We start from the raw sequence: 8,876 nt of genomic DNA on the forward strand, positions 1-8,876 counted from the left end.
ATGGTGGCAAGCACCAGCGCGTCAGCGCTTACCTCTGGCAGTTTTGTAAAGAACCTTGTTATATCCAGGGATGCGCCTTGTCACTTCCTCGACGTCGCTGCGTGGCTTATCCTTGAAGGCGGGAATGAGCTCCTCTGTCCTCTCGTTCGGCCCGTTGGTGAAGTAAACTCGTTGCTCTCTGCCGACACCTTGACGATATTCCGACATCGCGAGACTAAGCTATCATATGTACCCGGGGTTTCATAACCTCTCTAATACAAAGACACAGTTCGCAGTCCAATTTTCAAGCCGAAATTCCTCTCGGCCAAAAGTCTGGTTGGGGTCCGTCGAGATGTCCGGCCCGGGTTCATTTTCACCGTTCACCCGCCGCACCCCGTCTCTCCATGTTGACCATTGGCCACTTACACTCTGTGCCCTTCCCCGCTGAAGCCCGGTGTTCTCGAGGTCTGTTCATAGGAATGCAGATCGGGGACCGTAAACCCTCCAGTAAAGTTTGGTTCGTTGTTGAGGTGGGTGGTGTCGTCGTGAAGGACCCGATGATGAGACGAGGCAAGTAGATGATGAAGAAAAAGTCTATTTACACTTATTTACAGGAGACGACGAAGCATGAACATAAGATAACGCATGATAATGAAAACTTGGTTACAAATAAAAGGTGCCGCAGCGCACAAAAAGGGTATCGCAGCATGATTCCTGATGGGGGCCCGGGGGCCAAAACGGGTGCCGAACCGCCGCGCGGTTGGCGAGAAATTTGTGGGGCTCTGGCGCCCAGAAACTGCCACGAGAGCAAGTGTTCATGCGACCGCTCTTGGCCGCAGCCATGGACAAACTCAGCAAAATTGCGCATGCAGTCGCAAGCGAAGCGGCCTCCACACAGCAACACACGTACCAATTAGGATTTTGACCCCCGCTCCCCCCTGTCCGCCGCCCCAGAAAGTCGGGGGGAAACGAGTAGAAGGTCGCCGGCAAGACCGTCCCAAAGGGCTCCCACTCCGCCGACGGCTTGGGGGACACGGCAAAGCTGCGAGAAGGGAGGAGGGTCATCGCCCCGACGGGGTCCACCGGCGCTGGCATCACTACACCGCCGTTGTGCATAGCAGCCATTAACCACAATGGCTGTCAATCAACAGTGCCGCTGTCACTGCCTTTAGTTGTCCAAAGGAATGCCGCCGGTGTCTCTTGCCGCCGTACAACTGCGATGCGCGCCTTCACTTTGTCGCCCTGCCGTCGCCGGGCTTGTTAACGTTGTTGCGCTTCCTTTTTAAACAATCCTTCTTGTCCAGACGGACGCGCCGACTGTGGAACAAGGCTTTCCCACGGTAGCTTTCCCTAAGCGGGCGTAATGTTAGAGGCGCCGGACGGTGGGGTCAAGCATCCCCTCGCGCCACTCCTCTCGTCGCCATCCGGTTCCAAGCCCTTGTGTCGCCTTGGCTTGTCAGGCAGACGCTGCACACGTGCGCGAGCCGTACGTTGGAAGGCTTTGCGTAGAGAAACCCTACAGCGGGTTTCTCTGCGGCAAGAAGACTTCTTACCCTTCCTACCGACAAACACAAAAGCAGCATTTCCACGAAAACTAGTGAAAAACGCGCTGTGAGTTCGGCTCAGGGAAGGAATTCGTTGAGCCACAAACACCAGGCATGGGCGATAATATCGGCCGACACCACGGCGCGCTAGGATGGTGGGATTTGTTGAATGTTCAAAGACAAACATTTTCTTCCCCACCAAAACATATGCGACCCGAGCCGCTGAAACCGCCACCCTGGCGAAACAAGCGATAAGTTACTGCTGTCTGAGAGAACCGAAGCACCAATTGCAGACGAACAGGGTAAAGGGGGTGCAGCGAATTGCAAGTGGCAGGCCGGAGGCAGAGCGCGGAGCCAGTGTACAGCGGTACTGGCTTCCGCGTAAACGGAGCAAACATACCTCGCCTGTTTTGTTTTTTTAATCCTACGTTGACCACCAAATGATTCATCTTTTTTTTTTTCGAAATGAACCTAATCCACAAACCAAAACTAAGTCAGATAAAACTGCATTGCCAAGAAAATCCCGGCAACTTTCCCCTGAAAAAATGTGGCAAATAAATAGTTGAGATAATTCCCTGCAAACGTGTACGCAGATCTTACTTCGTGTGGAAAATGAGCCAGGCTATGCTGTGGCATGGATCAAAATGAGCCAAATTCATTTGCCCAATGGGATTTCGCGTTGGTGTGACGTTTCGGGCTGTTTTGTGCGTTTTTGCGTCATGTTTTTTTTTTTTTTGCTTTTGAGAGCTGGCTTATTATGAGGTCAGACAGCAATGAGGAGATCGGCAAATGATCTGCCGACACACGACAACGATAACGTGAACGGAAGCGGAAGTGAACGAAATGAAACTGAAAGGTGTGATACTATCATTTTATCTCGTCTCCCTCGTCCTTACGCGGTAATACTGGTTATTATTATTGTTATTACTCCCATATTTCCCATTTACGTATCTCACAAATTAGCTGCCTCTTACAAGCCATGGCAAGCCATGGAAGATGATTTGAGCAGGCTTCTTGTAAAGCGTTGTGGAAATTTATGGCAAGGCAATCAAGAGCTTCATGAGTGTTTTCAGGCGTGCCCAAAAAAGTACCCTACGGAGCCATTCGGAAAAGAGCTGTTTTTTAAGCTCTGTTGCATGTTTATTGCCTTTTTAGCTTGAAACTGTATCGTACCGTTCTTGAAAGTCGATTCTAAAGTTTTCATAAGAATGCCGCACCAACTTGTCTATTTCAAATGAGTACGAGCCAAATCTGAACTTATCTTAATATTGCTCAAATTCTCCGCATAATTATTAATTACTTGTCGCTATAGATTTCCCCTAGCTGACATGTGAAACATTTCATTTAATAGTTTTGACACCACTGCATTTAGGTCCGCTTCCAAACTTTCGTTTTTTCCCCCTCAAATTCCCCTTAGGTGGATTTGGCTCATTCCGAAAAAAAAAAGCGCCTCAAATAGCTATCAAGCCCAGGATTTGTATGGCGTCGCTTTAGAATGTGTGCGAGGGACGATGAGAGGTGGCGCGGGAAAGGGGGGTATGGCCCGAAAAATTTCGGGGGGGGGGGCCGGGCCCCCCGGGCCCCCCCTCTGGGTACGTCCCTGTCTGGCATAGACGCTAGACGTCAACGTTTGTGTTCTGAATTTTCCCTTCAGTAAGTAACAGTCAGACGGACGATAACATAACTATGTGAAGATATGCTTTGGCTCATACCACGGCAAGCGCAATCGTTTGTGGCTGCAGCCTCGGCTGTACAGCTTTCTTCGAGGGCGTGTATGCAGGGGTTCTATCTTCCTTTTTTGCGCAGGCCGACGGGGGCGGTCGTGTAAAATCATTTTCGCTCGTCGCTGCCGTAGGGTTGCCACCTTCCTGGTTTTGGACCGGCCCGACCGGTTTTTTAAACAGCGGGCCGGTTGCCGGTCCATATCTAAAACCAGCCGTCATCAGCCGGTTTTTTGGCTTTTGTGCCGTGATTATGCCCGTTTTGGCGTTTTATAAGCGTCAATTCAACAACTAAGACGATAAATACGTGTCGACAAGCATAGGCGTGCGCACAGGGGTGGCAGGAGGGGCGGCCGCCCCCCCTAATCATCTGAAGGGGGCGCCAAATTTGCCCCATGCCTTGCCGATGTAACACATGAAAGTAAAATTTCTGCTCAGAAATATTTTGTGTGTGTTGCAATTCCATCACATTGAAATAAAAATTTTATAACCATCCCTCTTTGCACTGCGTTCGCACCGCAAGGCCTTCCGTGAGAAGAGGTCGGGAGTTGCTCTGGGGGGGGGCGCAGCGGTAAGACTTTGCCCCCCCCCAAATTGAGAACTCTGTGCACGCCTATGTCGACAAGCTGCGCAAAGACACGCGAGCAGAGAAAATACGCGGGCGAGCGCGCTGCCTCAGATGGAGGGGGACCTAAGGGAAGAACAAAATAACGAAATTCTACCGCCGCGGTCAGCAATTGCGGTTACTTTTCAGTGAAGCACATGCAGAGCGATTAACCAAGCTCTCAATCACTTTCAGTACAAACGTTATGTTGATTCCTCTCTAAGAAAACACTACAATAAATGGCACTGCATGTTAAAAAACATGGCGTCTTTTTTCAACACAATCCCCCCTCCCCCCCACCCCCCCCCCCCGGAAGGCCCGTTTTTTTTTTTTTCGGGGAAAGGTGGTAACCCTACGCTGCTGTTCTGCCTACCTGCTTGCTGTACCTATTACGGCACCGCCACCGCAAATCCCCACTTGTTACAAACTCAGAGGTTTTCGCACTGTTAGCAGTCGTTTTACACGACGGGTTTGATGCGCCTGACATGCCAGGAGTGACATCGCTTGTAGTATTAGAGCGACGTTGCTTGTCTGCAAGACGGTGCCGGTCAAACAAGCGTTATCAACGCCATAATTCTAACGGCACATTCCATTTATTTCGTGGCTGCCGTGGCTTGCGCAGAAAAGGTCGGGTTGACTGCGATAGCTTTTCTTAAGTCAAATAATGGAGCTTTGGCTCAATCGCTTGCAGCGCTAGCAATGCGGCCTCGTCTGCAAGACCGGTGCGTGAGAAACAAGCGTTAGGACAGCCAGAATTTCAAAAATGCAGCATAAACTAGACACAAGCGACAATATTCGTTGACAACTTACGTAAGTATAGAGTTGTTTTAGGCGACTGCTTCCGATAGCGCTAGCGAGCGGACGCAAGATGTCGAGCTCCCCAGTTGGAGCGGTCGTTGCGGCTTCGGGCCGCGGAAACAGGACAACGGAAAACGAAGCACAGGACTACCAGATAATTCTGCCTCAACTGCCATCAGGTCGGTTCGTTTTGAACACAGTATTCTTGCACGCTGACGTCAAAGCGAGGCCTTATCGAGTGGAAGATTTTCGAGACGCGCTCGCACGCTTGGAACTGCTCCCCGACGTGATAGCGTTGGGAGCGTTCCAAATGAATCACGTGTGGGCAGTAACATTCAAGGACGTCGAAAGTGCCAAAAAGTTGGTTGATTTTCGCGACGTAAAAGTAAAAGATCTTCGCTGCATGGTCATCGACCCGAACAACCAGGTGCTGCGAGTGAAAGTGCACTGGGTTCTTTATGGTGTGCCCGACGACATGGTGCGAGCCGCGTTTGCGCCGTACGGCGTAGTGACTGACGTCGCAAGAGACCGATGGCGTGTGTCTGGGTGCGGCGACAAGGGCTCGACAACGCGCCTTGTGTCGCTGAAACTCAAGGCAGGCGTCTCCCCCGACGACGTGCCCCACCAGCTCCGAATCGCCGGGGACAACGCACTCGTAGTCGTTCCGGGGCGTCTGCCGCTTTGTCTGCGGTGTCAGCGTTCTGGACACGTTCGACGGGAGTGTCGTGTTCCGCGCTGCACTCGTTGTCGTCGTTTTGGCCACGAGGCCTCACAGTGCGTGCAAACTTACGCCACTGTCGCCGGACCAGTTGGGTGTGACGACAAATCTGAGCACCTCATGGATGAAGCTGAAGCGGAAGAAGTCGCCGCTGGAGGAGGGGGAGACGAGCCAGCGCCGACGCATGAGCTCAAGGACCTGCCGACGTGCAAGTCACCCGCCGTACAAGCTGGCATGGGCCAGGGAAAAGATAATGACCGGCCGGGCCTCAACACAGACGACTTATCACTGCCACCAGTGAACCAAGCTGCCCAAGGAGGAGCTATCCTGGAAACCGACCAAGCGGACGGTGGGAAGGAGTCTGACGATGACACCATCGATATGGACACGAGCAAGGACCTCGCTAGCAGCACCTGCGGAAAGCGTGGACGCGAGAGCAACGCCGACATGACAGAAGGCGACAACGCGGCTTCCGACGAGCCGCCTTGGAAGGCGGTGCTGGGGCGGCGTTCCACACAGAAGCCCAAGCGTAGCGTCCCCCCGGACAGAAGGGAGCCAGCGTCGACGCCGGCGAAGACGCCGACGTAGTCGCGCGAGTAGTGTGCGCCGGTGGGCGAGTGAGCCAGCGTCGGTCATCCTTGTGTCTGAAACTCCAGGCCCGTAATTCAGTAGTGTATTCTGCGCTGCTTTTGAATCCACGCCCCGTACCCGTGGTGCTGTCTGTAGTGTATGGGGGGGCAGGACAACGTAAGGATATTGTCGAGGTCGGAACAGGTGCCATAAATTGGTATGGGGCACATGACAGCTTCTATGTCATTTCGACGGTGCATTTGGCTGACTACAGCGGTTCACTCCTCTTCCTGGCATTAATGAAAGCACCATCCTGTCCACACGCTCATTAATGTGAATGGCAACGAATCTCCTTTAAGCACTTAAAGGGACCCCGAAAAGCTTTGTGAAGGTGGCAATCAAATGCATTCAGGTGGTAGAGCACATAACGGGGGATTTTTGAGCCAAGTGTGAGCCCCATACGTTGCACAGATAATTTGTAAACAATTTTTGAAGATCGCCTTTCTCAGCCGATGAGCGCGACGCCGCAGCGAGCCGACCGCGGCTGACGCAACGGCGACCGCGGGTGACGCAACGGCGATCGCTGCTGACGCAACGGCGAAGGCGCCCCCTGATTCGCCCAATCGCCGTCAAGGTCGGCCGCCGGCGGCGTCACTGCCATTGGCTTCCGGCTGCTCTTCCTCCTTCCTGCGCGATCCCGAGGCAAAGGCGGCAAAGGCGGGTCCGCAGGGATTGACGCGAGCCTAGGCGCAGGAATGTAGCTAGCTGCTTTGAAGGAGGCAGAGAGGGAGGAGGAGTCGATCGGCAAGTGGGGAGAGGTGCCTTTAATTGCTTCTGGCGCAGCTAATACTGAATGTAGATCAATAATTCCAACGGCATTGCATCGCTATATTGATGCTACGTGACAATACAGGCCTTTTGTAACTTTTACAGAAGGCTTTTCTGGGTCCCTTTAAGGTGGCAACAATCAACGTCAGGGGCCTGTCGTCAAAAAGGAGACAGTACGAGCTTAACCGCCTTTTTCTGGAAGACGATATCGACATAATCGCCGTTCAAGAGACGAAAATTGAAAGTTAGGAGCAAACGGACCGGATGGTGCAAGCTTTCAGAGCACGATATAACGTTTGCGTGTCCCACTCGGTAGGCGCGTCGGCTGGATGTGCGCTTTTTCTGCGTAATTCTGTGGGAATTTTTGAAGAAAGTGTCAGTGTTTGCGAACGCGGTCGCTTTATTGTGTGCGATTTTTTGTACTCGGAAATGGCATGGAGAGTGATTTGTGTATATGCGCCAAATAAGGAAGTGGATCGCCGCCTGTTTTTTGAAAGTTTGAAAGTGTATTTAAACTGCGATAGGCACGTAATATTTCTTGGCGATTTCAACTGCGTCTGTTCGAGCGCTGATAGAGCAAAAAAACCGCCGACACATGATTTGAGTGCGATGGTTTTAAATAGCCTAGTGCATGAGTTTGGCCTGGAGGACGTCGCGTGTGTTCTGTCGAACATGAATGCACCACAGTACACACATTTTCAACGTGAAAGTCACGCAAGATTGGACAGAGTTTACGTATCACTGGGTCTTGTGCCTCTGTGCGAGGCCTACAACGTGAAACCGCTGTCCTTCAGCGACCACAGCATGGTGACGTTTACAATAGGTCAGAAACAAAGGAAAACTCGCTTTAGCTGGGATACCTGGAAATTCAATGTAAAACTACTGAATGATGAACCATTCACAACTGGTGTAAAGAAAAGATTAGAGGAGGCAATCGGAACAGAAAGTGGGTCACTTATCACCGTCTGGGAACAGCTAAAAAGTGACGCTAAGATAAGTGCAATAGAAAGATCGTCCGTCATACGCCACAAAGAAAAGGAGGAGGAAACACAACTACAAAGGCAATTGCACTTCTTGCTAGGCATTGAGGCTCAACAGCCTGGAACTTTTACAAAAGAAATAAGAGAAGTTAAAAATAAGTTGGAGGTCATTGACATCGAGAAGTACAGGGGTGCCATAGTGCGCGCACGCGCAGAGCGACTCTGGTTGGGCGAAACGCCAACCAAACGTTCCCTGAGTGACGAAAAGGGTTATGCGCTAAAGAATGAGATTAAAGCTATTCGATACAATAATGTGGTTTCTAGGGACCCTGAAGTCGTGGAGCGCGCGTTTTTTGAACATTATAAGGAACTGCTGGGAACTGAAAAGCAAGGCAGTAAAGATTACGAGCTAACTTTCTTGCCTTCAATGCCAAAGTTAAGTGATGATGACAGAGCAAGCATGGAGGCGCCGATCAGTTTGCAGGAGATAAATAACGCCATCGACGAATTATCCATAGGGAAGTCACCGGGGCCAGATGGATTGGGAACCGAGTTTTACAAGTTCTTCAAAGAAGATATAGCATTAATTTTGTACAGGGTCATAACGGAAGCGTATGAATCCAAGAGAACACCGCCTTCGTTCCGGAATAGTCATATTGTGTTAATTCCTAAAACTGATGATCCTGAAAAGCTGTTGGCGGTAGAGTCGTATCGGCCAATCAGCTTAACGAATGTTGATTACAAAATTTTCATGAAGGTTTTGGCTAGAAGATTGCAAGGAGTAATAAAAACAATTGTTGGAACCCATCAAACATGTGGAATTCAGGGACGATCTATTTTTACTAATATTCATGTCGCTAGAAGTGTATTAGAGTGTTGCGACGCTGTAGGGGGCCACGTGGCGATGATCCAAATTGATTTGCAGAAGGCCTTTGACCGTGTTGCGCATAACATTCTTTTCTCAGTGTTAGAACACGTTAACGTAGGATCCGTCATCCTCGAAGGTGTAAAGATGTCGTACACTCAGTGCTCAGCTCGTGTTATTGTAAACAAAAAAGTGGGACGAAGTTTTGATATACTGTCGTCGGTGAAGCAGGGGTGCCCCTTGAGTCCCTTGTTGTTTGCAATTTATAT

The sequence above is a fragment of the Haemaphysalis longicornis genome, unplaced genomic scaffold, assembly GCF_048455015.1.
Source record: "Haemaphysalis longicornis isolate Haplotype H1 unplaced genomic scaffold, Haemaphysalis longicornis Haplotype H1 scaffold_12, whole genome shotgun sequence".
NCBI classification, from domain to species: Eukaryota; Metazoa; Arthropoda; class Arachnida; order Ixodida; family Ixodidae; genus Haemaphysalis; species Haemaphysalis longicornis.